Below are 15857 nucleotides of genomic sequence, written 5' to 3'. Positions count from 1 at the left end.
AACTTTTCGGAGTCATAAGGAGTATTACACGTCTAAATCTTCTTTATCTATATTTTTGTCTCGATGCAATGAATGCATGCTTCTGTGAAAATAACATCATGGTGAAGACTCGTAGAGAATTGAGTAAATGGAGGAAATGAAAGGCTTATGATAGTGAATGACACCTATCAGAAGATATTGTAAGAGTGGTATCTTGCATTTAGAATATGTATGATAAAATAACAGAATGTTTAGAGGAGTACGGTACATCTGAAGTACACCTTCGATTTGCAAGATGATGGGACGATTGGTGTAATTCTTGAAGTTGTCCCATAATCTGGAATTTCGATCACCAATCGAGTTGAAGCATGATTGATGATAGAAGATACGTATGGAAGAAGTCTTAGTAGAGTCTAGGAGAATTATTTTGATTAATTGGACACATTCGTATGTGTTAAATTGTTTTGTGATTTTAGGACTTGGGGACTGCGAGACAATACTTGGGACGAGTATGAGTAGGTATGAATAGTAGTAGAGATCTATACTACTGGAAGCACAGGACTCACGCTTGGATCAGGGAAAGTCACAAGGTTACCAAGAAGCTTGTAATTGAGTTCGTTTTTATTCAAGTATGTCGTTACCATTGTTTCAGTAGTGACTAAGAAGATGGTTGACATTCTAACCTTAGCAGTCATATCAAATTGAGTCCGACTACGATGAGTTTGTTACCTGGTTCATAGAACCAAGTTCGAGGTAGCATCTGAATCAAGTCAGAAGATTGAAATCAATACGATCGATAGCATCGCGCTCGTTGTTAAGGAAGCTTGTAGCTAGAAATGTTACATGTAAAAATGTGATTAGATCACATTAGAATATGAAGGAAGGTATATTCCATTTTGGAATTTCACTATAAGAGACTTAAGTCTAAGTGTTGCATCATACGATGAGAGGTCATTATAACACGACCCATCGGTATGTTACAAAAGATAAATGAAAGGACTTATTCTAAGAAGAAGAAGGAGTCCATAATAAGGATTTATTTTGTAACTCGAAGGTTACAATTGAAAGTATAACATAGTACGAAGAGCAGATGCATGATTGAGCACTACCTGCTATCGAGAAGTCCAAGAGTTAGATACTCTTTCGAGGAAACATAGAACTTCCAATTATTACCTAGGATGAATAGATAACGTATGGAATCATTATACAAGTCCTATTTTGTTTATGATTCCGGGACGTAATCATCCTAAGGGGGAGATAATTGTAACGCCCGTAGATCCGGGCTATTCAATTTAGAGGCGATAAGCATCAAAAATGTCTTTTTGATGGAAGATTATTCAGAAGGGGTAATATTAACTAAGTTTTAGTATATGCTACAAAGATTCCGTACATATAAAGAACGTCGAAATCCGAGTTATAACGAAGAAGTTATGACATGTTGAAGTTTCGTAACAGAACCGACACGATACAACGCAACGTAAATAGTGAGTTTACATTAGAGAGATATTTGGCCTTAGCAATCTAAATGAAAGCCGTAGAATACGTTAAACCGAGAGCGTGCATAAAAAGAATGTCTAAATCTGACTTCGTATGAGGAAGTTATGATTGTTTGAAGTTTCAGCATTAGCAGTATGCAGCCCGAAACTCGAGATTGAGGTCGAGTGATATTTAGCCAAAACTTTCTAAATGAGAATTGAAGATCTCATCAATAGTAGTCCAATGATAAAAAGACAGACGAAAACAGAGTTCAGATGAAGGAGTTATGAATTTCGAACGGAGTTTTCCTATCCCGACCTACTAAAAATAATATATTATTAATATATTAAAATTAAATTCAAAATTAGCCGATGAAGTCTAAATGTAAGTTGTGGATCTTGTTTTTACCTATGCGTGGATATAAAGAACGTCGAAAACGGAGTTCGTATGCAAAAGTTATGAATTTCTGAAGTTCAATGCGCGAAACCCCAAAACTGTTAGAACTCACGAGGTGAACATATGTAGTTCACGAGGTGAGCATTAGTGACTCACGAGGTGAACAGATGATGGACGTCTTCCAGGGCAAGTGGCCATGAAGAACGCAATGACGTATCGAGCTCACGAGGAGAATATTAGAAACTCACGAGGTGTACCCAGAAAATTCACCCTATAAATAGAAATCAAGGGTCAGCCGAGTTTAGATGCTCATCTCTTAATTTCCCACTCCCGATACTCTCTCTACTCCCTATTTTAAACCCCCAAAGCCTCGTTATCATTCCCGAGCCCCGAAGCAAGTCCCGAAGCCCCGAAGATCCTAAGGAGTAAAGTTTTCGAGCCGAAGCTCTGCCCGCGAGAAGCCAATTTTTGTGAAGATCTTCCAGATCTACAGAAGAATACTACTTCTACAAGTCGTAACGCTGTCCGATCATCTTCTGATTTAGTGAGTGTATAGTCACTTTCATCTTACACATAGATATGAAGTATTTTATAAAATACATGCTATGTGTATATATATTGTTGTTTATATGTGTGAGTGTGTAGTTACTTTCTTCTACCGCATGGATATAAAGTATTTGCTATGCATACATGCTATGTGTTTATACGTTGTTTGATTACTTGAGATGGTTGTTTAATGAATGTTTTATACAGATTTTTAAATGATTTAAACTATATATGTATTTTATATCTACAAATATGTTGGGTAGAACATGGGTAGTCGAAATAGTTGGTGTGTGATGAATGATGAGTTTGAGGATGACACTAAAGATAAACCTCGGTAGCTATAGATTTAGTACTATTAGATAGACGATGATAGCTATGGAATTAATGTTTTATGAAAGAACCTTGGCAGCTATGGTCTTAGTGCCAAATAAAGAATCCCGACAGCTATTGTCTTAGTGCCATATAAAGAACCCTGGTAGCTATTGTCTTAGTCCCAAATAAAGAATCCCGATAGCTATTGTCTTAGTGCCAAATAAAGAACCTTAGAAGCTATTGTCTTAGTGCCAAATAAAGAACCCTGGCAATTATTGTCTTAGTGCCAAATAAAGAATTCCGGCAGCTATTGTCTTAGTGCCAAATAAAGAACCCTGGAAACTATTGTCTTAGTGCCAAATAAAGAACCCTAGCAAATACTGTCTTAGTGCCAAATAAAGAATTCCAGCAGCTATTGTCTTAGTGCCAAATAAAGAACCATGGCAGCTATTGTCTTAGTGCCAAATATAGAATCCCGGCAGCTATTGTCTTAGTGCCAAGTAAAGAACCCTGGCAGCTATTGTCTTAGTGCCAAATAAAGAATCCTGACAGCTATTGTCTTAGTGCCAAATAAAGAACCCTAGCAGCTATTTTCTTAGTGCCAAATAAAGAATCCCGACAGTTATTATCTTAGTGCCAAATAAAGAATCCTGACAGCTATTGTCTTAGTGCCAAATAAAGAACCCTGATAGCCATTGTCTTAGTGCCAAATAAAGAATCTCGGCAGCTATTGTCTTAGTGCCAAATAAAGAATCCTGGCAGCTATTGTCTTAGTGCCAAATAAAGAACCCTGATAGCTATTGTCTTGGTGCCTAATACATGGTGAACGAATAGATTATTCTTAGAGTAGACCCTTAAGAGTAAGGAAGATAATGGAAATGGCTAATTGGGTTGATTGTTTGATGATTAAATATAATAATTATATTATTTTAGGTTGAAAACCCTATATGCTCACCAGGCTCCGAAGCCTGACCCACTCAGTTTTCTTTGCATTACAGGTAATGACACAAGAGTATAAGTTGGTGGACTTGATGAGAGGTTTTGGATTATAGATCAGTAGTTATAAATAACTGTTGTAAGGTCTATTTTATATTGTTTATGCTTTTGCTCTGTATCGGAACATGACATCCCGAGATTTTGTTATTTAATGAAAATACATTTCTTTAAAGAAATGATTTGATAAATTCTTATCATATTTTGTTTTAGGAACAAATTCCGCAACCGTTTTTTTTAAATGAATACTCTGATTTATAAAACAAAACATAAACAAATCGGTCTTTTCTGGCCGTAAAAATGGGGATTTCACAGATGAAAACGACCGGTAAACGAAAGATTAATCGATCATCACTTCTCGTTGAACTTTCGACTGCCTTCCCTTCTGCCGACTATCATTTCCTTTACATTTGGTCCTGATTCATGAATGTATTATTACAATGTAGGGTTTCAAAGCACTCCATGGATGATGGCAATGGGCCCCTTTGATGAATTCTAGGTTAAAAGCCCAAGACTTGTCTTTTCCCTATAAATAGTCATGTATTATTCATTATTAGGGTTAAAAGAGTGAGGCAAAATGTAGCCGCCACGTTGTGAGGTTTCTTGTAGAGTTAGATTCTTATTTCTTAAGTGTAATTTGTTCCTCACAATTCAATAAATCGAGTGATCATTCGACATAATCTTCATATTTGTGTTTGTTCTTATTTTCCGCATCTTGTTCATCAAATCTCAATTAGGGTTTTAATCCCAACAAGTGGTATCAGAGCGGGTCTTTGAAGATCTATTGATTTTCAAAGTATCGGTTCATGATTTGATGATTTTCTGCACAAGTTATTGAAGATTTATCGGTGTTTTGGCGTTTTGGAATCAAGATTTTTGTTCGAACTACTGTTCATGAAGATTTATGATGTTTTCTACTGTTCATCTGAGTATAATTTCGATCCAAGTCTCTTTTCATTCTTAATTTGTTTTTGGATCTCATCTGCTTTCTTACCCTAAACCAAATCGTCTAGCCAAATTGTTTTTTATCCATATTCTTGATCTAATCACTATGCATTCAGCCGATCCTTATTATTTTTCTCACTATTCATTCGTTCCGTTCTTGAGCCCATAGTTCTTGATTACTGCTCAATGGTTTAGCCCACATATGGTTCTTTGAAATCGTATTACGCAAGTCGAATCATCTTGTATCTCGAAATCATTTGTTCAAATTAAGCGATTCATTCTTATATTTTTATTCATTACGCTTATTTGATTTATTAATCGATTTCTGTTCTTGAGTCGAAATTTCTGAAAATTATCATTCTCAAAATCGGTTTTGATTTTGTAATTCGATTATGTGTTTGAATTGAGTCGATCTAATCTATCATGTTCCAAAAGCGACTCTGTTTTTTGATTAATGATGATTTTTCTGGATACTCTTGAACATGAATTGCCTTCTGTTATCATGGTCGATTGTGATCTTGGAGTTTAGAATTGTCATTCGATGTTTTGAGTTTGAAGAGTCTGATAAAGAACAGATGAAGATGGTGATGAATTTAATTGAAAGTGGATTTGATCTGGAAATCGATTTGTGAAAATCAATCTGGTGTTTGTCAAGTATTTGAATTTTTTCTTAATATTGATATCACATGAATCGGTTCATTTACTCAAATCTGAATTAGAGTCGAGTTTGGTATTGATCGGAACAGAAGAGTTAATCGCAATTTACACAAAATCAAACCTTGCAAAGGGTTTCGGAATTGAAGATATCTCGATCGAAATCAGAACTTAAGTTGATAAAGTGTTCAGTTTAGAACTTGGTCTCAGAATCGTATTTAGCAAAACCATCTCAATCGGCACAAGAAGGATTGTGATGAAGAACTAGAGAATGATGAGTTCCTACGAACGAATGAAAGTCAAAATTGGTTTGAAAATCTCACTTGCGAACGATTGAAATCGAATCTCACTGGGATGAACAATGGGCTAAAACAAAAGGTCAATATTGACTGTGATTTGGGTGTATTTGGAACGGACAGTGATACTATTGGAATCAGATTCGGAGTGCCAGTAGGCACGAACATCAGGAACAGAACGAAAGGATCGAACGATCTTATTGGTTGATTGGAATCGGGCTTGAGGTTTAGTACGCAAACGATAATTTGATTCACGGTTCTGGTGGTTCTTTTTGATCAGAAGATATCAAGTTACATTATTGGTCCCTGAAACTTCAATGATTTGACACTTTTGATCCTTGTTGTTTTCAAATTTTGTAATTCGTGGATCATTCCAGATTTTGTTACAAATAAAGGGGAATATGGTGCAGAACTATTAATTTTGTCCCTTGAATTTCAGAAAAGTGACAGTTTCAGCCCATTTTTCGAAAAGTTTGCAAATTTGAGGGCTGGTGAATAGTTTTGAATTCTTTAACGCACATATTTTTTTTCGTGAACAGAAAATAAAGATTCCATCAAGTCTTGGCGGTTCGGAAAGTCATTTTTTGTGATAACATCAAAATTTCACGACTTTTTTGGATTTTATAATTCATCGTATATATCATTTTATCGCGGGGGAGCACAATAATTTTTACCCATTCAAGATCATTCTCATAACCATTTGAAGGCTTTATAATCATGTTTTTTATTATAAATCGGGGGAGAATTTGATATGGCCCTTCGAAATTGGATTTGTGACTTTTCAAAGTTGAAGAATTTTTATAAAGCTTATGGTAGAATTATGAAGGTAGCTTTTACAGCGGAAGTTCTTCACCGAGCTCTGCTAAAGCTTTTACAGAGAAGTATCCTTTACAGCGGAAGTTCTTTATCGAGCTCTACTAAGGACTTTTTATATCTCCGACTTCTTGTATTTTCTCGATCAAGTGGCATTACGAATCTTAAAGTTTGGGTTGTTACATGATATTTTTTGATGGCTTATATCATTAGTTTATTTGAAGATCATTGTGACTTGGAGGGGGAGCTCTTTAAAGACAAGTAGTGATTCGGTCTCTTTGTTCTGAAATGGGTTTTTATGACGGGTTTGGTTTTCATGAAGATTCTTTGGGATTACATTCGAAAATGAAGTTTAAAGACATTACTTCAGTGCTTGATTTATATATCCTAGAGCCCGTGTTTGAAGACTATTGAAGAATCAAGATTCGTGGATTGCTTCATATATTCCTCGTCGCAGATCTTTTTATTTGCTAGATGCTTGTTTTGGAAGTTAAAGCATTGTCATCCATTCCATACTTTGAGGGGGAGATTGTAGGGTTTCAAAGCACTTCATGGATGATGGCAATGGGCCCCTTTGATGAATTCTAGGTTAAAAGCCCAAGACTTGTCTTTTCCCTATAAATAGTCATGTATTATTCATTATTAGGGTTAAAAGAGTGAGGCAAAATGTAGCCGCCACGTTGTGAGGTTTCTTGTAGAGTTAGATTCTTATTTCTTAAGTGTAATTTGTTCCTCACAATTCAATAAATCAAGTGATCAATCATTTCCTTCTTCAGAACTACCATAGAGACGACTAGCTTCACTGTCAGCCTCCACGATGACCACCACCTCCACTGCGGGCGTAGGTACCGGTTTTGTTTCCAGGGGAGAATTCCGGCGACCTCTTTTGAGAATGAGAAAAAGAGAAGTGAAGATATTCATAATTCATTGATGCTATGCTAAGTACCTTGAATTTTATTGAATTTTTATAAGATTTATATTTAAAATCATTCACATGCATATGGAGAGAATTACAGCAAAGAGCATGAAATAATGAAGTCTTGAATTTTTTTTTTAAAAAAAAAGGAGGAAGAACTGAACCAAAAAAGAAGAAGGCTTCACCAAGAATTTAATAAAGTCGCCCTCTGCTATAGTAAAAAGAATGATAGATTAAAAGAAATCTAACTATCAAGCTTCACCATGAACGTGGTTTCACTTTATTTTGATATGTAAATTTCTCATTATTCATAGGTAAAAGAATATTGAGCTCAATTATTGAATTTCAAATTCCTCAACTATTGTGCTGGAACTTAGATCAATAATATTTGATATCAATCCCATATAGGCGTACATAGAGAATCAAGACTAAATATGATCATGATCTTTTAATAGAACCAAGAATCAAGATCACTTCCCAAAAGTAGCGGATTTCCGGCTGAAGATTGAAGCGCCGTAGGAGAAGGAGGAAGGACCGTGCGTTGTGGTTGGAAAATGGAAACAAATCTTTTGGATCTTTTTCTCCACTGTTTTGAAAATCGGACAGCCGGTTCGACAGATTCAACTGTCTTTTGGATCTTTTTCTCCACTGTTTTTTAATCCTTGAAAACCGCTTTTATGGCAAACCGTTTTAAACCGTCGGTTTTTTATGAACCGCGGTTCAACCATACCGGTCCAACCCATTGAAAACCACGGTTCGATGCTGTCAACTTAGGTTAGTCCATTAAACAACAGCCCAACTGATTGGTTATATAAAGCATTAAGATGGCAAATGTTTTTTGTCCCACCGGATGTGGGATACCTCCAAGCCTAGAGTTAAAAGGATATGAGCAATCCTTTTGTATAGTTGAAATTGATGTATGTTTTATCATGTCAATGATGTGGGACGGTATGGGTTCTGGCAAATAAAATATTACTTGTCGATAGCAAGTTTCGATCTATCCAACAATGGAAATATTTCAACAAAAACCAAGCAACTTAACCATCCATCCAAGAAACTGTTTCTTATATGATACAAATGAACTTCTTTATAACTTCATATAAAACTCTACAATATTTAAATCGGTATATTAGTTGTTCACTTTAGTGTGTGTATATATATATATATATATACACACACACACACACACGGTTCATCCGGTTTTTAGGGCCGGTCGAACCACTTTAACCATCAAACCGGTAATACGACCGGTTCAATATCCGGTGCGGTTTTCAAAACATTGTTTTTCTCTCTTCAATATCTCTAAATTAAAATAAGGTATATATGTCAATGCACTATTAATTCGGTCGATGTATAAAACTATACTGTGGAAAAATCACTTCCCATAATCAATACCTCTCGGCCTCCCTCTTCGTCTTCTCTATGTTGCTCCATCCTTGCAAGTATTTCCTTGGGTATACAAATCTTTCCTTTCAAAAAATATCGTAATAAGTAAGATGGGCTATTGTTCTTCCTTTTTCTTAACGTTTTTGTTCATATTCAAATCGCCATTATAAAATTTTCCCAAGTTTCGCTAATATTTTCAACAATGGGTTTGAATATTCACTGGAATTTGATGTACCATCTTGTTGAATCTTTCATTTATGGTGTTTTGTGCAATTGTTTTATTCTTGAATTATGTTTAATTGCAGGTTGCTTTACCATTTGGTACGATTTAAAAAACGATATTACATTCCTCCCTAATCAAAAGTGTCAAGCATAACCAGTTGACTACTCAAATCTTGGTGATTCCCTTCTTTTCCTTCCTATTGTGGGTTTTTGTAAAAGAATTACACACATAATCCTTTTTTATTTTTGCATTCTAGGCATATGATAAAATGGCTAGGAGAACTACGATCAAGCATTCCTTTGCTGAAGCCATCAAAGAGTTGAATGTAATCAAGTTTCTATGTTAAAAATTAAACTCATAATATTGCTTAGATTCCGAATTATGTTGTGTTAGCACCCTCTAATCACAATATTGCTCTCACTAAAATAAATAGAAAGATATCGTATACTTTGGTTATTGATTACACTCAACTCAACTTGCATTTACATTCATTAATCTGAAACGACATTTTGAGCTCCTTGCATTTCTATTCTGAAGAAAAAAAAATCTAATTTTCCATTTCAATGTATATGTTTTGGTTTAAATATGTGGTATCAGCAAAGGCACAACTCAAATAACGTTGCATCGATAGTGCAATCTCATCCCTTTTTCCTCCTGAATGCAAATATTATATATATGATTGATATTACTTAATGTTACATGTGACCTTATAGTTTTAATTTGTTAACAAACAAGGAGCTATTAGGTCATTTAATGTTTCGTTGGCCAACAATGATGTATGCAGTATGTTTTAATCATAAAAAAGAAACTACCAACAAAGAAAAAGCAAAATGGTGTGACATGTATAGATGTTGAGATAGTAATTGTTAACAATCCAAAGAAATTCTATAAAAATTTGCTAGAATGTGTGTGTAGAATTAGTGAAGTTGAAGCCTTTGATTGCTGCAACTATCCAACTTTATGTTTTTATTCTAAATCTTATCCTATTTTTTTTTATATATAAAGTTATTGACTAGAATTAACATAATGTTACAAAGAACTATTGGAGATATAAAGAAGTTCTCAACAAATCGGTGGGTGGCTCCAAAATTATACAAGAGGATTTATGCTTTACATGCTAAATAATGGCAAGAAAGATTTTGCAGATGGATGGATAATTGTCGAATTGATCATTTGAGTGACATAACTGGATAAAAAGAATGTGACTTCGATCATATTGTCATGAAATATGGTTTTCTATGTTGACTTTGGTAATTTTTCTAAAAAAGGGCTAAAATATTTTGACTTTTATTGTTTTTATTGGAGAAAAGGATAATTATACTCCTTGATGTATCAACAATTGAGTTCATACAGAAACATAGAGAGATTATGTGTTAATGCCCCACCTTGATAATAGACATCAATTAAGGTAACACAAGGGGAGTTAAAGTTAATTAGTTATACACCTTTATGGTGTTTTTACCAAAATTTTCTTTTCGGCCCATAATCTTCTTACCTTGGATATTTAAATAGCTTGTAACCGTCTAAGGTAGCATCGGGTGAATTAAAAACCAAATAGCTTTTCTCCTCATGATCTTCTTATTTTATTTTTATTTTATTATAATTAGTCACAGGTTAATTATAGAATATCATATATGTTTTTCTTATGATATAACATATTATTTGTCGTTTGTTAAAGAGAATATTGTTTTTTGTCAACGTAAGTAAGATAAAGGTTTTGATACATTCAATATTATACCTAGAATGCCAAAATTTAACTTATTTACTTATTATTATTATTATCCATATTTTTGTTATTTTAATTTATCAGTTGTAGTTTCCATGGGTTTAAAATTTGTATTATACAAATGAAAAGGATATAGGAAAGAAATCGGTAATTATGAATTTTTACTATAAAAAATTATTTATTTTTGTAACCATGGTTCCTACGGTTATAACCTAGTTTATAATATAAAAAGGTGATGCCACAATAACATTACCATGTTTTGGTAAATAAAATTTAAACTACCATTAATTGGTAAATAAAATTCACAACTATTATGTTTTAGCTTAAAACTCTGGATAATACTACATATATGGTAGTTGTTTTTTTTTCCAAACATAAATAGACTTTTAACTGATTTGACAATTTGAAATTGAGAAATAATATTTATGATTACAAGACAATGTTTACTGAAAATTAATGCTTTGGCCCAAATTTGTAATTTGTCAACAAAATCCGACAACTTACATATCTACAAACCAGGGTGGCTTGATGGCTTTTTTCTATTCTATAATAAATTAGATAACATTAAATTCTGAAGCAGACAAGATACTCTTTTGTTTTGTCAACGTTTCATTTAGTCTTTGGATAACAACTTTAGTCATAACTTTTTATATAGTGAAGTTATATTAGGTTTTTCTAATAATGGCAAGGTCTGTTAAACCAATAATAATCGAAACATGTTGGATTTCAAAACCAACTATACACAATTTCACTTTCAATCATTTTTCTTTGTAAAAATAGGGAAAATATAAAACAAAAGAAAAAGGTTGCTCAAAGTATAAATTAAGACAAGCAAACCACATTTTCTTATAAAGCAACATGACAATAATTCCTTCTTCAAACTTCTTATTTTACTCTCTAGCTCTACTAATCATCACACTCTCTTCGATACCAAATTCTACTTCTGCTTCTTTGGAGGAAGCAAATGTTCTTCTTAAATGGAAAGCAAGCCTTCAAATCACAAACAACTCCTTGCTCTCTTCATGGCTTCCCCTCCTTAAAAATTCTTGTGCATCGGTTCCATGCACTTCTTGGTTTGGAGTAGTTTGCAATGCTGATGAGAGCATTCACAGGTTGAACCTCACTGGATCTGGATTAAAGGGTACGCTTCACAAATTTGCATTCTCTTTGCTACGAAATCTTACACATTTTGATCTTAGTGTCAACAACTTCTTTGGCCCTATCCCACCACAACTCCGAGTCCTCTACAAACTTGTCCATCTTGATTTGTCATCAAATAAGTTTTCTGGCTTGATTCCTTCATCATTGGGTGAATTGACATCTTTGAATGTCCTTTCTTTGCGCCATAATCAACTTTCAGGTCCCATTCCTATAGAAATTGGAAATTTGAAATCTCTTACTTATTTTGCTGTGAGCTACAATCAGCTTAGTGGTTGTATACCTTTATCACTAGCAAACCTTAGCAAGTTACAGGAACTATACCTACGTGTGAATAAATTATCTGGTCCCATTCCTACTGAACTTGGGAATTTGAAATCTCTCACTTACCTTTCGTTAAAATACAATCAGCTAAGTGGATCTATTCCTTCATCGTTGGGTGATTTGTCATCTTTAAATGTCCTTTTTTTGGGCCAAAATCAACTCTCTGGTCCTATTCCTATTGAACTTGGGAATTTGAAGTCTCTCACTCATCTTGCAGTGAACGACAATCAACTTAGTGGTTCTATTCCTTTATCACTAACAAACCTCAGCAACCTACAGTGTCTGAAACTTCGTGCAAATAAATTATCAGGTTTGATTCCACAAGGATTGGGAAGTCTAGGCTTGTTTGAGCTACAACTGGCAAAAAAATCATTTTTCTGCAATCTGCCTAGTGATTTGTGTCATGGGGGAAAGCTTCAAAGGTTAACAGTGAATGGTAATCAATTCACTGGGCTTATTTCAAGAAGCTTACATAATTGTCTTAGCATCATAAGAGCTCGTTTTGATCAAAATCAATTCATTGGAGATATATCCAATAGCTTTGGCATCTATCCATGCTTAAAATACCTTCATATCAACCACAATAATTTTCACGGGCAGCTTTCTCAAAACTGGAGTAAATGCAAGAATTTGACAGCTTTAGTGATGGCCTATAACAACATCAGCGGTAGCATACCACCAGAGTTTGGAAATTTAACTCGGCTACAAAGGCTTGATCTTTCATCTAATCATTTGGTAGGTGAAATCCCGAAGGAGTTTGGGAAGATAAAAAGTATGTTGAATTTGTCGTTGGGTAATAACCAACTTTCAGGTATTATACCTCCAGAGCTCGGATCTTGTGAACTCCTTGAAGTAGTCGATTTATCCACAAATAGATTGAATGGGTCAATACCAAGAAGTATTAGTCAATGGAAACATATCCACTACTTGAATCTTAGTAATAACAAGCTAAGTGATAAAATTCCGACTGAGATTGGAAAACTAATTCATCTTACAGAAATCAATTTATCTCAGAATTTGCTCACGAAAGAGATGCCATCTGAAGTTCAAAGTTTGAAAATTTTGCAAAAACTAGATCTTTCTCACAATAGACTAACTGGTTCAATTTCTAATGCTTTTACAAGTTTTCCTCATGGGATTGATATCAACCTCTCTTACAATGGGCTAACTGGTGTAGTTCCCCCAAGCCCCAACTTTGTAAATGCATCCCTACAAGGCAATCCAGGTTTGTGTGGAAATGTTACAGGAGTGAAACTTTGTTCATTCCAAATTATGAACAAGAAAAAAGGTCCCTTTCACCATAGGATCATCCTTGTAATTATGCTCCCTCTTATTGGGGTGGTTTTACTTGGTTTATTCACATATGGCCTAACTGCTTATTGCCAACAAAAGAAAAAGTCTCCACACAATCCTTTGGAAGAGAAAAGTTGTAATTATTTCTCCATTACAAGTTTTGATGGAAAAGTAGTGTATGAAGATATCTTGAAGGCAACACAATGATTTCAACGAAGCATACTGTATTGGGACCGGAGGATACGGTATTGTTTACAAAGCCGAGCTACAGCCTAACAATGTGGTAGCTATCAAGAAACTTTATTCATCATATGAGAATATTGATCATATTGGTTTCCTTAATGAGGTACGAGCATTAACCAACTTAAGGCATCGAAACATAGTGAAACTATATGGATATTGCTCCCATGTTTTCCACTCATTTTTTATTTATGAATACCTTGAAAAGGGAAGCCTTGGATCAATCTTAAGAAGCGACATCTTAGCAAAAGATCTGGATTGGTTGAAAAGAGTCAATATTGTAAAGGGTGTAGCTAATGGTTTGGCTTATATGCATCATGACTGCTCGCCTCCTATGCTTCACAGAGACATTTCCATAGAAAACATCCTTCTCGATTCTGATTATGAGGCACATATTTCTGATTTTGGCACATCCAAGCTTTTAAAGCTAGACTCATCCAACTGGACCGCAATTGCAGGCACATACGATTATATTGCACCAGGTAAAATAATCTTGTAAGTGTGTGCGAGCACGTGCGCGTGCGTGTGTGTGTGTGTGTGTGTGTGTGTGTGTATATATATATATATATATATATATATATATAGAATCAAGATCAAATAAGAAAGAAATTTTTGGTAGGAAAGTAAGAAGTTTTTTTTTCTACATATTTTTTTCGCGAACAAACAAAATGAATCATTAGATGATTCATTTGTAAGATGATTCACAAGAAAAAAATCTCAAAAAAACATCTCGATTATTCATTTATATAATGATTTTGTTGTTATTCACTAAAATTATAATAAAAGTAAATTTTTTCTTAATTTACTTAAAAATCAAAATGTTTTTTTGAGAATTTTTTCTTGTGAATCATCTTACAAATGAATCAACTAGTGATTCATTTTTTTTGTTCGTCAAAAAAATATGTAGAAAAAAACTTCTTACCTTCCTACCAAAAAAAATTTCTTACCGGTGTGTATATATATATATATATATATATATATATATATATATATATATATATATATATATATATATATATGTTAAAATATATTTTGGGGTTGATATAACTATTTTCTATCTCATGTTTATTTGATATAGAGCTTGCTTATACAATGGTGGCAAACAAGAAATGTGATGTGTATAGCTTTGGCATTGTTGCACTAGAAGTGATCATGGGAAGGCATCCCGGTGAACTACCAACATTGTCTGTTGATTATTTGGTGTTAGCAAATGTGGGAGATAGTCCGATTCCATTTCCCTCACCACAAGTGGAGAAACAAATTAAGTCAGTATTGAGTTTTGCTAGAGCATGTTTGAACTCCAATCCACATGGAAGGCCAACAATGTACCAAATTTCAAATTTGTTGACGAAGGCATAATAGAGTGTACTTTCAGTGTTCTTTTCTTTCTTAGGTTCCTATATATATGCATCCAGATAATATGTATTCATTTTAATGCCTTCTGGTTAAGAAACTTCTCATATGTTTTCTTAACTCATTATGTAGTCAGTGGCGGATCCAAAACCAAGACCATCAGGGGGCCAAAATATATAAAGGAAAAATATAATAAAAATTAATAAAAGAATATGATTTTTTTTTAGTTTTTTCTTGGGTGTTTTCACCAAGAATGGGTGCCAAAGAAAAATTAACTGGGGTCTATTGTTCAATTACATAACAATATATATTTTTTTTTTGCTAAAATTTCCCATGGGAGCTATTTTTAAGTGCAGCCATACACCCCACTTGTGGTAGTAAATAAAAAATAAGTCAGTGAAGACTGATATCTTCTTAGAAACTTCACTTCTCGACAAGTCTGTTGCTTAATACTCTTCAGGATTGATTCGCTATATAAGTTTTGTCCACAATTTAGCAACGACCTTTCACTTGTTTTTTTCCAGGTGAAATTCAGCAACAAGTCTTTCCATCATTATGGTTTCCAGTAAATGTAAAAGTAGCAAAAATAAAATTGTTAAATTAGGTATATATGATAAATTATTTTCTACAATTTACCTAAAATACATAAAGACCCAAATACAAACACTAATAGAGTTTCAAACAATATATCGGGAATATTTACATATTGTATCATTTACAATTCATCTTAACTCTAAATACAAAATTCCTATCAATTGCATGTTGATGATAGGCGGCAATCTGTCGAGAAATTTCATAGTAAGAGATGTGGAATTAGTTACCCTGACT

General features: G+C 34.0%; 1 pseudogene; it reads left to right on the top strand.

The window, feature by feature from the left end:
• Positions 1-11519: 11519 nt before the first annotated feature.
• Positions 11520-15035, top strand: LOC145010574 (uncharacterized; annotated as a pseudogene).
• The last annotated feature ends 822 nt before the right edge of the window (positions 15036-15857 follow it).

The sequence above is a fragment of the Lactuca saligna genome, chromosome 8 (assembly GCF_052625555.1).
Source record: "Lactuca saligna cultivar CGN05327 chromosome 8, ASM5262555v1, whole genome shotgun sequence".
Taxonomy (NCBI): domain Eukaryota; kingdom Viridiplantae; phylum Streptophyta; class Magnoliopsida; order Asterales; family Asteraceae; genus Lactuca; species Lactuca saligna.
This window is presented reverse-complemented; position numbering and strand designations above follow the sequence as displayed.